This window comes from Chiloscyllium plagiosum, unplaced genomic scaffold (genome assembly GCF_037043375.1).
Source record: "Chiloscyllium plagiosum isolate Xiang-an unplaced genomic scaffold, Cpla_swu_hap1 HiC_scaffold_17, whole genome shotgun sequence".
Taxonomy (NCBI): domain Eukaryota; kingdom Metazoa; phylum Chordata; class Chondrichthyes; order Orectolobiformes; family Hemiscylliidae; genus Chiloscyllium; species Chiloscyllium plagiosum.
In genome coordinates, this window is record NW_028270155.1 from 66,000,387 (window position 1) to 66,018,448 (window position 18,062).

General features: G+C 39.7%; 1 protein-coding gene across 7 annotated transcripts in view; it reads right to left on the reverse strand.

Annotated features, from left to right (window-relative positions):
* Positions 1-18,062, reverse strand: part of smpd3 (sphingomyelin phosphodiesterase 3) — a 295,904-nt gene that overhangs the window by 210,123 nt on the left and 67,719 nt on the right. The window contains exon 1 of one of the 7 annotated variants that reach the window (XM_087996024.1): positions 10,078-10,164. The exons of the other annotated variants lie outside the window; for them this stretch is intronic. The gene's annotated coding sequence lies outside the window, so the exon portion shown is untranslated. Of the gene's footprint in view, positions 1-10,077; positions 10,165-18,062 lie in introns of those variants that run through there. 7 annotated transcript variants of the gene reach the window in all.

Here is an 18,062-nt window from a genome sequence, read left to right on the forward strand (position 1 = left end):
TCATGTTTGAATCTTTACCACAATGCCATATTCTTACTCTCTCTCTCTATACCCCTTGACAACTTTAGCCTCAAGAAATCCATTTCTTTCTCAAACATATTCAGTAACTTGGCCTCCACAACCTTCTGTAATAGAGAATTCCACAAGTTTACCTCATGACCTAGGGCCATAAACCCACGACCGTTTTTGAATGCTGCCGACCTGGAGAAATGTCATCCTTGCATCAACTTGTTCAGTCTATTTATATGTTCATTGAGATCCCCTCTCATTCTTCTAAATTCTGGTTAATACAAGCCCAGTTGTCCCAATCTCTTCTCATCAGGCAAGCCCATCATCCCTAGAATGAGTCTAGTGAAGCTTCACTTCACTCCTTCTATGGCAAGTACTTCTTTCCATGAGTAAAGAGATAACACACAATGCTCCAAATGTGGCCTATACAACTGCAGTAAGAGTTCCTTGCAAACCTTCTTGCAATAAAAGACAACTGTCATTTGCCTTCTTAACTCACACTTGAATGACCGGCATACAAGGACATCGAGGTTCCTTTGTACATGAACATTTTCCAATCTATCACCATTTAGATAATGAAACAAAAACAGGAACTGCTGGAAAACCTCAGCAGGTCTGGCAGCAATTCAACAGGTCTGGAGAGAAAGCAGAGTAAACATTTTAGATCAAAACATTACTGTTTTACCTCCACAGACGTTGCCAGACCTGCTCAGTTTCTCCAGCAGTTTCTGTTTTTGTTTCAAATTTTCAGCATCCACAGTTCTTTGTTTTATATTATCAATAAAATAATAATCTTTCACTCTGTTTCTCCTACAATAGTGAACAGCTTTACACTTATCTACGTTATACTGTACTGTTCTACTCATTCACTCAACTTCTCTAAATTGTTCTGAAGACTCTTTATACCTTTTCATCACTCAATCTGACCTAATTTTGTGTCATCAGGATAGTTGAGAATATTATGTTTGATTCTGACACCCAAACTGTTGATCTACATCTGGACATGCAGTGAATAGCTGGGATATAAGTACTGATCCCCTGCAGTGCATCACTTGTCTTTCACTCTATAAAAGATCCATTTACTCCTGTTTCCTGTCTGCTAACCATTCTCAATCCATGTCTGTAGGTTACCAATTCTTTGTGTTTTGATTTTGCACACTAACCTCTTAGGTAGGGCTTTATCAAAACATACCATATCAGTAAGTAGTTCATTGATTTGGGGAAAAAAATAAGATTAGATGTGGAGAATGATGAAGTATTTGTCATTGGTGAAGCATAAATTTACAACTCACCAGAGCATGACATAATTGTATTCAATTGTAGAGCTTCTGCTGAGAAATTTGAGATATGTTATTGATGTCTGGCGACAAAAATTTGGCTAACAGAGATTATCTGGGAGTTGCATATACAATTTGCCCACCAGTCATCACACAAATTTAAACTACTGCTGAAGGATGCTGAAGTTATGAATAAGGAAAATGAATCTCCAATGGAACAAATCATGTCTTGATGTCAAATATCGATTAAATATTGAGGATACTACTACATCTGGCTGTAGGTGCCCAGGGATACCGTGAAATGGTGGCTATGGACTTAACAGGAGGAGACAAGGATCAACATATTTACTTGTTAAATTTTGTAGATATGGCTGCGAGGTTTAGCATTTACAGAGTCACAAAGTCTTACAGCATGGAAACAGACCCTTTGGTCGAGTCTTACCTGCCTGCATTTGGCCCATATCCTTCCAAACTGTTCCTACTCATGTGCTTATCCATTAAAATAGTCAACAAGGACGAACAGAAAATAGTAAATAAAGTTACGCAAATGTGGATTGGCTCAGCTTTGAAAATGCAAAGAAAATTCCTAACAGAAAATAGAGGAGAATTTGCAAATGATGGGTTTAGGGTCATGTCTAAGGACTTGAATATAGCAGTTATGCTGCAGGAAGTGCATTTGCCAATGATCTGTGTGAAATAAATCATGCAATTGTTATTGCAATACTACATAAAATACAATTTGGCAGATCTGCTGTGAGCTGCATTTGGCTGTTGCAAGGGAAATACATGCCAAATATTCTTCACGAACTGTTGGAGAGTATAGCCTATATCAATTGATATGTGGCCATAAACCAAAATTGCCTTCCATGTTATGTGATGGTCATCTGGCCCTAGAGGGGAAAACAATTAGTTCCACTTTCTCCATCCACCTAAATGTGATATATGCTAGCATGAGAGCCTTTATCAAAGCTGAAGCATCAGAAAAGATAAAGAAAGCATTAAAGTGTCATGTAAGAGTGCCTAGGAGAGAATTCTGTTCTGGTGACCATTTATCATAAGAGATAGGTGGGGGAAATGGAGTGGTCTGGGAAAAGTTATAAGGTGTGAATTGAAGGCTCTATTACAAGATAGGAATCGAACTATAAAAGCATATTCTTTACATGTAATTGGGATGTACTGAATTTTCAAATACTGAGAATGTTGAAGAAGGTGATTATGATGAAGCAAGTCATACTTCACATATCTGACTATTTTAAGGCTTGATGGGCCGAATGGCCTGCTTCCACACCATGGAGATTCTGATTTTATGAAATATCTACCACCCTTTGCATGTAGAAGTGCTTCCCAACATTCTGACCCTTACTCTAGTTATAATTCAGTCTAGCCCCAATTCTGCCTACTAGTTCTAGAATCCTCAACCAGTGGAAATTGTTTATTTTTATCTATCCTGCCTTTTCCTGTCAATATAGAGTCATGGATATGTACAGCACGGAAACAGACCCTTCGGTCCAACTGGTCCATGCCAACTAGACATCCCAACCCAATCTAGTCCCACCTGCCAGCACCCGGCCCATATCCCTCCAAACCCTTCCTATTTCATATACTCATCCAGATGCCTTTTAAATGTTGCAATTATACTTGTCTCCTTAATTTGGCAGCCTATTCCACACATGACCCCCTCCTCTGCGTGAAAAGGTTGCCCCTTAGATCTCTTTTATATCTTTCCCCTCTCACCCTAACCCTATGTCCTCTATGTCCTATGTTCTGGACTCCCCCATCCCAGAGAAAAGACCTTGTCTATTTACGCTATCCATGCACCTCATGATTTTATAAACCTCTACAAAGGTCACCCCTCAGCCTCCGACGCTCCAGGGAAAACAGCCTGAGCCTATTCAACCTCTCCCTATAGCTCAAATCCCCCGACCCTGGCAACATCCTTGTAAATATTTTCTGAACCCTTTCAAGTTTCACAACATCCTTCCGATAGGAAGGAGACCAGAATTGCATGCAATATTCCAACAGTGGCCTAACCAATGTTCTGTACAGCAGCAACGTGCCCTCCCAACTCCTGTACTCAATACTCTGAACAATAAAGGAAAGTATACCAAACGCCTTCTTCACTATCCTATCTACCTGCAACTCTACTTTCAAGGAGCTATGAACCTGCACTCCAAGGTCTCTTTGTTCAGCAATACTCCCTTGGACCTTACCATTAAGTGTATAAGTCCTGCTAAGGTTTCCTTTCCCAAAATGCAACACCTCACATTTATGTAAATTAACCTCCATCTGCCACTCCTCAGCCCACTGGACCGTCTGACCAAGATCCCGTTGTAATTCGAGGTAATCTTCTTCGCTGTCCACTACACCTGCAATTTTGGTGTCATCTGCAAACTCAATAACAATATCTCTTAAGCTCACATCCAAATCATTGATATAAATGACAAAAAGTAGTGGACCCAACACCGATCCTTGTGGCACTCCACTGGTCACAGGCCTCCAATCTGAAAAACAACCCTCTACCACCACCCTCTGTCATCTATCTTTGAGCCAGCACTGTATCCAAATGGCGTGTCCTCCCTGTATTCCATGAGATCTAACCTTGCCAATCAGTCTCCCATGGGGATCCTTGTCGAATGCCTTACTGAAGTCCATTTGGATCACATCTACCGCTCTGCCCTCATCAGTGATCTTTGTTACTTCTTCAAAAAACTCAATCAAGTTTGTGAGACATGATTTCCCATGCACAAAGCCTTGCTGACTATCCCTAATCAGTCCTTGCCTTTCCAAATACATGTACATCCTATCCCTCAGGAGTCCTTCCAACAACTTGTCCACCACCGACACCAGGCTCACTGGTCTATAGTTCCCTGGCTTGTCCTTACCACTCTTCTTAAACAGTGGCACCACATTAGCCAACCTCCAGTCTTCCAGCACCTCATCTGTGACTATCGATGATACAAATATCTGAGCAAGAGGACCAGCAATCACTTCCCTCGCTCCCATAGAGTTCTAGGGTACACCTGATCAGGTCCTGGGGATTTATCCACTTTTATGCATTTCAAGACATCCAGCACTTCCTCCTCTGTGATATGGACATTTTTCAAGATGTCACCAATTATTTCCCTCCATTCTATATCTTCCCTGTCCTAAAATACTCATTTAGTATCTGCCCCATCTCCTGCAGGTCCACACAAAGGCCACCTTGCTGATCTTTGAGGGGCCCTATTCTCTCCCTAGTTACATTTTTGTCCTTAATGTATTTGTAAAAACCCTTTGGATTCTCCTGAACTCTATTTACCAAAGCTATCTCATGTCCCCTTTTTGCCCTCCTGATTTCCTTCTTAAGTATACTCCTACTGCCTTTATATTCTTCTAAGGATTCACGATCTATCCTGTCTATACCTGACGTATGCTTCCTTCTTCTTCTTAACCAATCCCTCAATTTCTTTAGTCATCCAGCATTCCCTATACCTACCAGCCTTCCCTTTCACCCTAACAGGAATATACTTTCTCTGGATTCTCGTTATCTCACTTCTGAAGGCTTCCCATTTTCCAGCCATCCCTTTACCTGTGAACATCTGTCTTCAATCACCTTTTGAAAGTTCTTGCCTGATACTGTCAAAATTGGCCTTCCTCCAATTTAGAACTTCAACTTTTAGATCTGATCTATTCTTTTCCATCACTATTTTAAAATTAATAGAATTATGGTTGCTGGCCCCAAAGTGCTTCCCCAACTGAAACCTCAGTCACCTGCCTTGCCTTATTTTCCAAGAGTCTACTTTTGCAATTTCTCCAGTAGGTACATCCACATAATTGAATCAGAAAATTTTATTGGATGCACTTAATAAATTCCTCTTCATCTAAACCCTTAACACTATGGCAGTCCCCAGTCTATATTTGGAAAGTTAAAATCCTCTACTATAACCACTCTATTGTTCTTACAGATAACTGAGATCTCCTTACAAATTTGTTTCTCAAATTCCCTCTGACTATTAGGGGATCTGTAATACAATCCCAATAAGGTGATCATCCCTTTCTTATTTCTCAGTTCCACCCAAATAACCTCCCTGTTTGCATTTCTGGAAATATTCTCCCTAAGTATCGCTGTAATGCTATCCCTTATCAGAAACACCACTCTCCCTCCTCTCTTGCCTCCCTTTCTATCCTTCCTATAGCATTTGTATCCTGGAACATTACATTGCCAGTCCTGTCCATCCCTGAGCCACGTTTCTGTAATTGCTATGATATCCCAGTCCCATGTTCCTAATCATGCCCTAACTTCATCTGCCTTCCCTGTTAGGCCTCCTGCATTGAAATAAATTCAGTTTAATTTATCAGTCCTACCAGTTCTCTGCTTTGTCCCAGCCTGCCCTGACTGTTTGACTCGTCTTTGTTCTCAACTGTATCAGACTGAGATTGATCTCTTTCCTCACTATCTCCCTGGGTCCCACCCCCCCACCTTACTGGTTTAAATTCTCCCAAGCAAATCTTCTAGCAAATCTTCCTGCCAATATATTAGTCCCCTTCTAGTTCATGTGCAATGTGCAATCCGTCCTTCTTGTACAAGTCACTTCTACCCCAAAACAGCTTACAATGATCCGAAAATGTGAATCCCTCTCCTGTACACCAGCTCCTCAGCCATGCATTCATCTGCTCTATCCTCCTATTCCTGCCCTCACTAGTTTGTACCACTGGGAGTAATCCAGATATTACAACTCTCAAGGTCCTCCTTTTTAAATTCCTGCCTAACTCTCTGTAATCTCCCTTCAGAATATCAACCTTTTCCCTTTCTATGTCATTGGTTCCAATGTGTAAAATGACCTCCTGCTGGCCCCTCTCCCCCTTGAGAACATTCTGCACCCATTGCTGTGGTTCTGTTCGCCGAGCTGGAAGTTTTTGTTGCAAACGTTTCATCCCCTGGCTAGGCGACATCATCAGTGCTTGGGAGCCTCCTGCGAAGCGCTTCTTTGATGTTTCCTCCGATGTTTATAGTGGTCTGTCCCTGCCGCTTCCGGTTGTCAGTTTCAGCTGTCCGCTGTAGTGGTTGGTATATTGGGTCCAGGTCGATGTGTTTGTTGATGGAGTTTGTGGATGAATGCCATGCCTCTAGGAATTCCCTGGCTGTTCTCTGTCTGACTTGCCCTATGATAGTAGTGTTGTCCCAGTCGAATTCATGAGACATCCTTGATCCTGGCACCAGGGAAGCATCACACCATTCTGATTTTTTTTGCTGCTGGCCACAGAAACGTCAGTCTGTACCTCAGACTAGAGAGTCCCCTAACACAATCAATAACTTGGAACCTGACATACCTCTCATTACATTAGAGCCAGTCTCAATACCAGAAACTTGGCTGTTCCTGCTACATTCCCCTGAGAATCCATCACCCTCTACATTTTCCAAAACAGCATACTTGTTTGAAATGGGGATAGCCACAGAAGACTCCTGCACTACCTGTCTACCTCTCTTACCTTTCCTTGAGTTAACCCATCTATGTGACTGTATCTGAGACTTTCCCCCCTTCCAATAATTGCCATCCATCACATCCCCTTGCTCTTATAAATTCCTCAATGCCTCCTACTGCCTCTCCAACTGATCCATTTGATCTGATAGGATTTGCAATCAATGGCATTTATTGCAGATATAATTCTCAGTAACCCATAACCTCTCCCTAAACTCCCACATCTGACAAGAAGAGCATATCACTCTACTAAGGGCCATATTTGCTTCTTTCAATCTACAGACCCAGAAAATAGCACTGTCTTATTCCTCTACAAAACACTGCTCCAGATTAAATTAATACTTAAATTAATAATATTTTAAGTTCAAGAGACATAGCTCAATAAAGCAAATAATCATGAAAGAATCCACTCTACTCACTACTGCAGACTTATTTTGAGGCCACACATAGAATCCACTTATCTGTTTCTGTACTGTGACCGCTCCCAGACAGGTTCCTCCAAGATCAGTTGTGAAGTTCACTTTTTTAAAAATTTTCCCAGACGCACTTCGATGTCCAGCGATACATGAATTCAACAGCAAAGGCAGTAACTGCTAACTTTGTCTTTCTCTCTCTCTCTTTCTCTCCTGCACTGACCTCACCATGTGCTTCCTTTGTCTGTTCTTCTCCTTTTTAAAAGTGCTGTTGTTTTGACTTTTTTTTAATTCAAAGTTCCAAAACAATGCAACAGCATATAAACAGTAATTGCTGCTCTTGGAATTTGAGGAAATCACCTCCAAAAAAGAGCAGATGTTCCAGCCAAAAATTGTTCCCATCCTCCATCTTGGATTACCCATAATAAGATCAGACTTTTTTTTAAAATGAAGACTTCCATCTCAAATACCAAACTGGGCAATGAATTCTAGATTCCCACCACCCTCCAGGTGTGAAAATATTTCCTCTTGCCCCCTCTGATCCTTCTACCTGTCACCTTAAATTTCTATCTCTAATAATTGACCTCTCCGCTATGGGAATCAGATCTTCCCCGTTCACTCTATCCAAGGTCATCATTATATGGTACACTTCAATTAAGTCACACCTCTCAATCTCCTCTTTCTCTGCTGTTAGGCCACTGGAAGATGATTTACACCTACTGTTGGCGAGCAGAAGCATTTAAAAGGTGCTTTCTTGGATTAGTTGTTTGCTTAGTCAATGGCTTAAATTCAGCATAAAACATTTAAACTGTTAGAGATAAGGAAACTGTGGTGCAGCCTATAAACTGAGTTCAGCCTACATACTTAAAAGCCAAAAATATTGAAAACACACAACAGGGCTGGCAGCATCAACAGGGAGAAACTGAGTTAACCTTTCAAGCTTGTGAACCGCATCAGAACTTGGAAAGTTTCCAAATGTAACAGACTTTTTGCAAGTGAGGGTTAGAAAAAGGTCTACAATAGAGTGGAAGACAAGGGAGACTAAATGTCAAAAGGCCAAAGGAAGTTGTAATGGAATAAATAAATAAAACACAAAAGATGTCTGGAGGAGGTGTGAATAAAGTCATATGAGTTTATTCTGTATCTTCTGATTTTATTTTAGATTTCCAACTTCCGAGTTTTTACATTAGAGTTCAGCCTGTAGATTTGGCATCAGTGTAGCTGCAACCATTGAATGTCAAAGAGCTTGGCTGTCTCACTTGATCCTTGGACTCTCAGATTTCATCAATCATCTGAAATCTTTCAAGAATCTCTACAGCAATCATTGAGAGCAAGCAGCCAAACAAATCAACATAGTATAGTGCTTAGGCACAGAAGGAAACAGAAGCTTGCTCACTCCTCCTGGCACTAAATTAAAACTAATGGTTACATGGTAGCCTGTTTTTCAATCTTGCTCAGACAACAACCTGAATGCAGGATAATTCTGGTGTCAGCATCCAAGCTAACTGATCTACATAGTGTATTTTAAATGGTGCATTGGCTTTTGGTGCACTGGCTTTTGGTACACAGTCTACATCCCTGCCCCATCAAATTTTGCTTGATCCTCTTCAACTTTTGTTTGGCATGTCAGTTTACAGTGAATCCTAATTTCTCAATGCTGCTTTTATTCTAAACAGGATGCCTTTGAGTCTGATCTGTCAATGACAAGTATAATTTCTCTGCGAATCAGTGATTGTGGTATCCACACCTCTTTTAAAAAACGACTTGCTCATTCTTGCTCAGTGCTGACTGAAATATCCATGTCTAACTGAACCTCACCCAAGTCCTATGCACATGGGGGTGGGTGAAAGATGTGCTCAACAACTGTACCCTGCACTGCATTGACTGATTACGATTATCAAAGGAGGACAATGCAATTCAGATTTGTCACCATACATGTTATTAGCAACCTTCAAATAATAACAGCAAACGTATTATTTGGAAACAAAACACATCATTTAAATGATTTGAATTCAATATGAGACAGCCCTTGTAAAATGTCATTTGATACTGAGTAAATTACATCCTGGGTTCACAGTCTCAACAGAGTGAATTTAAAACTAATCCACATCATCCTCTTGATTTATTACACAAACCAGATCATAGGATCAGGCACAAAGATTTTGTCAATCATAAAATAAAAGATCAAACAACTGACAGTTGGCAATGCTTAGAGCTCATTACAGAAGCTTCCAGTAATCTGTTTGGTGCCCCAGGGAAGCCAAGTAACCTTTGGCCTATGTCCAAAATTTAATGATGTCAGAACATTAAATAAAGTACATGCCTACACAACATGATTCTAATTGTGCATGTACAAAAAAGGCCAAATTATTCATACATAGAATGGATTCGTTTGCATATCCCAGGATCAAAAATGTAACAGTCACAATCTGTACATTTCCTATTTGATTATTAAAATTACTGAAATCATAGTTTGATCAAAAGAGATTGTTCACCAAAAGGGGATTAGAACTCCTTGTCAATCAAAAGCCATGGTCATTCAAAATTTATAAAGCACCAGGGACTCCTGGATACATCTGTAATTCTCCCTGCCCTGCCACCTGTCCAACCCCATACCCAACCCTCCCTCCTCCTCAGGAACCCAAAAACATGCCTGGAAAATAGAACACAGAAATGGGCCGTTCAGGCCAACTGATTTATGTCAATGTTATATAAAAACCTTTTCCCATCTAACTTTACTTGACCTTATCAGCATAATATCTAATATCCTTAAATACATTATTATTTGCATCAACTACTCCATATGGAAGCTAATTTCACTCTTGAGATAAAGTTGATAAGAGCTTTCAATATTAGGCAGATGCACCATTTCAAAGAAACACTGAACAAAACTTTCACATGGAGAAGGGAAAAACTTACATTTTAAGTACTGGATTGTTTGTCCCTAGTTTTCCTGAGATACATGTCTTGTCCTTGAATGTAATTGCAGACAGATGTACTTGCAGCTCAGGAAGGGTTTGTGGGGTAGCTTCATTTCAGAATATAAATCTCATGTCCTATTTTGAATAGGTGATAGTCAAGTATGTAGCTTGCTCCTCCATTTAGATCTGTAGAACATTTGACAGAGGCTTAGTAAATCTGGTGAAGGACCAGCATTCCAAAAAGGGGAAGTTATGATGGTAACAAAGTTGGCTAATTGTACATTAATGGAACAAAGCCAGTTTCTGTCCTACAGTTTACTCAGTTAAAGAATGCTCTGTCACTGAGTATACTTCTGGATGGATTAACTGTCAAAAGGATTGTTTTTGGTTGCCTGGGAAAGTGCATATGGATGAACATGAACAAAAAGTCAAAAAACTAATTTTAAAGTACGGACAGCATTAGCCCCATAATCTTGACTATATAATTGTAGGCTTCAACAGCTACAAACATCACATCAAATACCTTCACTAGCACTAGGGAGCATAGCCTCAAAATAAGGGGGACCAGATTAGGACTGAGTTGAGGAGGAAATTCTTCACCCAAAAGGTTGTGAATCTGTTGAATTCCCTGCCCAGTGAAATAGTTGAGGATACCTCACTGAATGTTTTTAAGGCAAAAATAGATATATTTTTGAATGGTAAAGGAATTAAGGGTTATGGTGCGTGGGTGGGTAAGTAGAGCTGAATCCATGAGAAGACTAGCCATGATGTTATTGAATGGCAGAGCAGGTTCAATGGGCCAGATGACCTACTCTTGCTCTTATGTTTTTATATTTTTATGTTCAGTACCATTGTTTCTTCAGCATTTATGTACATTATGAACAAAAGATTCTAACACTGAATTCCTGACTTGTGGTAATTTATCAGGTACTTGAAAGAAATGCGAATAGAAAGAGATGTACAAATGGTCCAGAATAAAACAAACTGCAAAACTGCATGAAATACATGTGGTTGCATCCATATCCTCAATGTAGAACCAGTGAGCCACAGTGTGAACTCATGGAATGAAAGACACACATGAGCATTTCTGGTTTCAAGGTATTATAACAGTCTAATAGCAGTATCCTGTCCCAAGCCAATATGCTCAGCGTCGAGGTGTTAATGACTCAAAACCAGCTCCGCTGGGTAGGACATGTCATTTTTGTACCTAACACCAGATTCTTTAAGCAGCAGTTCCCCTTGGATTTGCAGAAAGAAAGTGGAAATGCTTTAGAGATGTTTGTGAAGGAGAGATGTCTTTGAAGAAGTAAAAAATCTTCACCAATTCAAAGATCATGGGAGTCTCTGACTTGTGACTGACCAAAACAGAGAAGATTTACTTTGAGAAGGCACCAAATACATTGAGAGACATTGTAAGGACACACACAGGTGAAGCTGAGACATTCGTTAAAGCTCACAAACTAATTTACCCTACCCTCCAAGCATCACCTACCTCATATATCGCACAATATTCAGATTCCACATTGGACTTATCAACCAATTCAGAATCTATCAAACTGGAGTGGAAGCAAGTCATCCTTGACTCTGTGTAACTCCCCAAGAAGAGAAGGAAAACCAATGTGGTGCCACCCTTACAAAGTGTTTGAGCTCAGCTGGTTCTGCTCAAACATCCCTGATATTTACTTGTGACTTTCCAGAATGTTCAATTTCATTGCGCCTTTCCAATAACTTGGGATCTTATAATCTGTACAGAGTATACAAACAACACGCGCCCATCTCTGGCTCAAATAAACTCTGAGGAACAGCTATTTTCTTTTTATAGGATGTGAGCCTTCTAGCTTGGTCAATATTTGATACCATTTCCTAATTGTCCTTGAAGTCAGTGATTAGCAGCACTCTTAAACAACTGCAGTTCAGTTGGTATGGGTATGTTGTTAAGAAAGGACTCAACAACAGTGAAAGAATGATGATACGATTCCCAGTTAGGATGGTGCTTGACCTTGAGGGGAACTCAGAGGTGACAGTATTCCTATGCATCATGCTGTCCTTGTCCATCTTGCTGGTGGGAATCATGGATCTGGACGGCTTTTGCCTGAAACATCGATTTTCCTGCTCCTCGGATGCTGCCTGACCTGTTGTGCTTTTCCTGCACCACTCTAATCTAGACTCTGATTTCCAGCATCTGCAGTCCTCACTTTTGCCCATCATGGATCTGGAACCTTGCACTGCATCTTGTATATCACACACACTACTCTACATTGGTGTGGAGTAGTTGAATGTTGAATATAGCGGATAGAATGCTGATCAAATGAACTGCTTTTTCCTGAATGGTGTTCAGCTTCTCAACTGTTGCTGTAGTCACACTCATCCAGGCAATTGGGAGTATTCCAAAACACCTGCTTGTGTCTTATAAATGTTGGACATATAAACATATGAAACAATAGCAGGCCATTCTGCCCCTCAGGCTTGCTCCTCTATTCAATAAGATCATGGTTGATCTGCATTCTCACCCTAAATCCACACTATTACCTATCCTGATAACTTTTCAATGCCATGGATAGGCTTTGTGGAGTCAGCTGACTCACTGCAGAATTCCTAGCTCTGTAGCCACAGCCCATATAAGGCTAGTCAAGTTTCAGGTGGTAACCCCAAGGATGTTGATGGTGACACATTCAGCAATGTTAACGTCAATGACTGCGCCAAAGACATTTGCTCTTGTTGGAGATGGTCACTGCGTGGTTACTTGTATAACTTGAATATTACTTGCCACTCAATAGCCCAAAGCTGAATGTTGCTGTACACGGACACAAACTAAACCTGAGGAGTCATAAATGGTGCTGAACATTGTACAATCATCATGAACATTATCACTTTTGATTTCATGATGGAAGGAAAATCATTGACAAAACCGGTGAAAATGGTTGGACCTAGGACATTATCCTGTAGAACTCCTTCACTGATGTTCTGGGACTGAGATGATAGGCTTTGCAGGATGAATAAAGAAACTAGCATTTCATGATTTACGTTGTATAGTTATAATCACACAAGGTAACAGCAGCCAATGCAAATCTTAGTACTGGGGCGGTACGGTGGCACAGTGGTTAGCACTGCTGCCTCACAGCACCTGAGACCCGGGTTCATTTCCCGCCTCAGGCGACTGACTGTGTGGAGTTTGCACGTTCTCCCCGTGTCTGCGTGGGTTTCCTCCGGGTGCTCCGGTTTCCTCCCACCGTCCAAAGATGTGCAGGTCAAGTGAATTGGTCATGCTAAATTGCCCGTAGTGTTAGGTAAGGGGTAAATTTAGGGGTATGGGTGGGTTGCGCTTCGGCGGGTCGGTGTGGACTTGTTGGGCCGAAGGGCCTGTTTTCACACTGTAATGTAATCTAAAAATCTAATCTAATCTAATTTTTTGACCAAGTGTAACCTATGATTTAGAGTTAACTTTGTAAAGTTTGTAACTATATGATCCTTTAGATTTTCATCATTCAGACTTCACTGAATAGTATTTCATTATTTCACACTTTTTATATAATGTATTTGTGTTAATATTTTCTGATCTTCTGTGTTAGTTTTTATATAGCTTTGAAGTCATAAGCAACATTTTATAATATATCCCGTCCTGTAAAATGTGAAGGTTAATATAAACTGTTTCCAAGTATTCAAATACAGTAGAAATAGCTAACACATGGCTCCAAGGAAAAGCAAATGGTCAGTGACAAGTGGATGTCTGATTTGATGGGAACTAAGTAAAGAAAATTTTAAACTATCCTCTTAGTGGAATGTTCTAAGATGATAATAGTGAAACTTAATGAATAGGATGAACCCAGGATAATTGACAGCTTAAGGAACCAGTCAGAAGATAGCGAGAGATGACATCAATCAATGTTCATTGCCCTTAAGAGTCATTCAGAGATTGATTATGCATCCCATAAACTAATTAGCATTGAGTCTCACCTAACCTAGGCCAAACAGAATATAATAACGTAATTGATCATGCTGTGTGTTGTGACTTGGAAAAAGTTAATGAGCAAATTTTCAGTGACCAAAGCATGCAAGAGGTTTGAAAGTGAAGGTATCTACTGTGCAATTGGAAGTAGAAGATGCTGGGGAGAGACCGGGTGTCAACCTACACACTAAGCTAAACTGAAAGGCATTATATGCCCATAAAGTTACTGCCTTGTCTTAATGGCATTACTCGCCACCAAAGTAAAATTTCCCGAGTTACTGCATTAGATTCTCAAATTAACAAATTAATATTGGGATTTGTGCTTAAATGACAAGATCTAAAATTTACAGCCTCCAACAACAAAAATCATTTTCTTCATGCAAGTGAGACTCCAACTAATAGAGTTTTCAACTTTCCCCTTCCATATTCCAATTAATTTCAGTTTTACTATTTTTGACATCAAAAGCAGTCATTATCGTCCCATTTCTTGAGTTCAGCTTTTTTTGTTCATTTTTAGAAAAGGTCAGGAGCTGGGCTGTGAACCCAAACTAAGTGTCACTGAGCTGGTTATTGCTAAACAAGTGCTGCTCGATAACACTGCTACTGACATCCTCTATCATTTTTGCTGGCAAGGCAATAACTGGGTGAAATGGTTTGTCCTGTGATTTATGAACAGGCCACGCCCAGGCAATTTTTCACAATGCCAGATAGATGCTGTTGTTGAATCTGTACTAGAAAATTTGACTAGGGGTGAAGCTGGTTCTGGAGCTCAAGTACTTGAGGATCTGAAATCTGAATACAGGCTGAAGTAATTAGTTGTAGTCAGAAACAACCATTTAATACATGCTCTTACTAACATAGGCAGTAATAAAATGGCTTCTTAATGCAAAAAACATATCAAAATGGCTTCTAGGCTGCAAATTGACAATTCTGCTTAAAAATGGCATAAAATGGGTTTTATCCCTGCTAAAAGTTGCAATCCTGAACTAACCATAGTGTGCCTCAACAAGGATTAGCAGACAATCCTTCCCTTACAGCATAGAAATAACTAGACTCGATAAGACATTACTAGCCATCCTAACTGACCTTGCAAGTGCAGGTGCAAAGAATAGTTTTGCGAGATAGGTGTGCTTGGATGTGGGAAGTAAGGTTGGTTCCCAGGCAATACCACTGGACTAAGCTGCTGTCAGTAAAGCCATTTTATTCAATTTGATTGGTAATTGTTTGAATTTGCTTTGCAATTATGTCTGTGCCCCTTTTCAAAAAGGTATAAAAAATGTCTTTGTCTTAACCCATGCGCGCAGTTTCTCTGGGGGACACAGAAGTGTTTAACCCCTGTGTCTGGCTGTAAATAAAGTGTGAAATCTTACAGAAACAGACTGAATTGCTAGTGTTTATTGACTGATCGCAAAACCGAGAGACCCCTCCCGTGGGTTGAGATCTTCATATTCAGTACTTTTACTAGAATGTTGTCAGGGCCCATAGCCTTTGCAGGATACAGAGTCTCCAGCTGTTTTTTTTATCATATGGCATGAATAGAATTGGCAAAACTATGGCGAGGGCCTCAGGAGGAGAAAAAGATGAAACATTCACTCAGCAGAAGGTATCATTGTCAAATATGGTCCAGATGTCATCAGACATCATGTGTTCTGGAGTCGTTGAGGACTTCCAAGGCAACTCCCTCCTGACTCTATCACTGTGCTGTCAACTCTGGTGGATTTGTCATGCTGGTGGAACATGACATATCCAGGAATGGTGATGTTGGTATTTTGGACATTGTCATACTTAGGAATCATACCTGAAAAACAATGTCAGACTGTTGCTTAGCTAGTATGTTGGACAAATCTCTCAATATTTGCATCGCAGATTCACTTATGGAAATATGCATTGCTGACTTGGCCAGCATTTTACTTGCCCATTCCCTAGTCACCATTGAGAAGGTGCTGGTGAGCTGCCTTCTTGAACTGCTGCAGTCCATGTGCTATAGGTTAAACCCAAAATACTATTAGGGAGGGAATTCTAGGATTTTGTTCCAATGACACTGAAGAAACAGCGATATAATTCCACGTCAGAGTGGCTTGAAGGGGAATTTGCAAGTGGTAGTGTTACCATATATTTGCTAGTTTGGTGTCAGCTGGTCCACTTTCTTTTATTCCTTTCTAACTTTGCAATGTTACAATCGAGTGGTATGCCAGGCCGTTTCAGAGTCAGTAACACTGCTTGGATTCTAGAGTTAGACAGACTTTCTTCCCTAAAGTGTATCAGTGAACTACTTTTTTTTTATGACAATTGATAATGTTCAAATTGGGACTACAGCTTTTAACTCGTGATTCATAAATTGCATTTAAATTCCACTGACTACTGTTATGGCATTTGAATCAATGTCCCCAGAGTGTTAGATTGGGTCTCTAGGATTGCAAGTTCAAAGCCAATACCACCAGCTTACTGCAAATTTATTTATAATTTCCCGATAACTCATAACATTTCATAGCAATTTTGACATTGCAACAGTTAATTGGTATATTTTTATTCAATAGCTCATGCAATATCTTTTATAAATAAACTGCAAGATAAAAACTCTTCAACTATATGTTGGAAATTCCTGCCAGGCAAAGTGTTTACACCCACTCTGAGCAATTTTCCTGACTTGATCTTCTACCAGTATTTGTACACTCAGAGGATATTTAAGAGCTTATTTTCCAATGTTAATTAAATGTAAATATGATCAAGAAGGAGTCTGTGGAAATCCTCTTTTTACCAGATAGCAATTGTCTTTAAAATGCAGGTCCAGTTCTATTCACTGGGAAGGCACTTTCTATGCAGTACTCTAGTTTTGCCTGCCTACATCATGTATAAATGTAGCAAGACTTCCCTAATTTTATACTTTCATTCCCTTGCAAGAAAGGCCAACAATTCTTTTGCTTTTCTATTTACTTGGTATATCTTTGTGCTAAACTTCGTATTCCATGCACAAGGACACATAGATACCCCTGATTCACAGCATTCTGTGATTTCACTATACTTCAATAAAATTTTTCCTTCCTATCCTTGCTTCCAATGTGGATAAACTTACATTTTGCCACATTATAACCATGTGCATCTCACTTAACCAATCTCCAGAATTTTGCAGATTTGTCATGTCCTCCTCACAATTTGCTTTCCACCTACCTTTTGGATCATCAGCAAATTTAGCTATAATATATTCAGTCTCTTCGACCAAGTCATTAATAGAGATTGGAAACAGTTGAGAATTCAGCTCTGATCCCTGTCATACTGTGTCAATTAAAGTTTATTAACCCAAGAATGACACATTTATTCTGACTCCCGATGCCCTGTTAATTTGCCAATCTTCTATTCAATCTCATAGTGTTATTAAGGTGTGAGTGTACTTTAAGAGAGTTAAATGCAGTAGAACTACAGGACACCGCACCAAGTGTTTTCAATAAGGCAACTATGTAACACTTGCTTGAACAACGAGATTAGCTCGTTGCCTGGAGTCAAAAACAAATTCAAGTTCTGTAAATTATACCCCGAAAAATATCAAACTCCAATGCAGTTTGAATTTAATGTTTTGACAATCTTAAAAGCTAATGACACAATCCGATGCTTTGGTGTTTAAGATCGAGGAACATTGAACAGTTGAGAGGAGAACTGCCAAGTCCAGCCTGCAAACAAACTGCTTGAAAAATAGCTCTCTTAAAATTATCTTTTCGATCAGTAACCTGTGACGCAGAAATTCCAAAGAAGAAGAAAAGAAGACATAAGAAGATTCAAATAGAAGAACGAAAGCTGCCTAGTTTTGAGATAAGAAGATGTTTTTTGTAAATCTTGATTAGGAGTTTTATTGGACTAGTATTATAAAAGGGAAGGTAAAAGATATGTTAGAGGAAGAAATTGTAAATAGAGGTTAGTTAATTATTCTCTGTTATACTTTAAGAAATAAAGTTGTTAATTTTTCCTTTAAATAGTTCTTGGCCACTCGAATTTTTACAGATTACTACACGGGATTAATCTTTTCTGTGTTGCTGGTTTTAAAT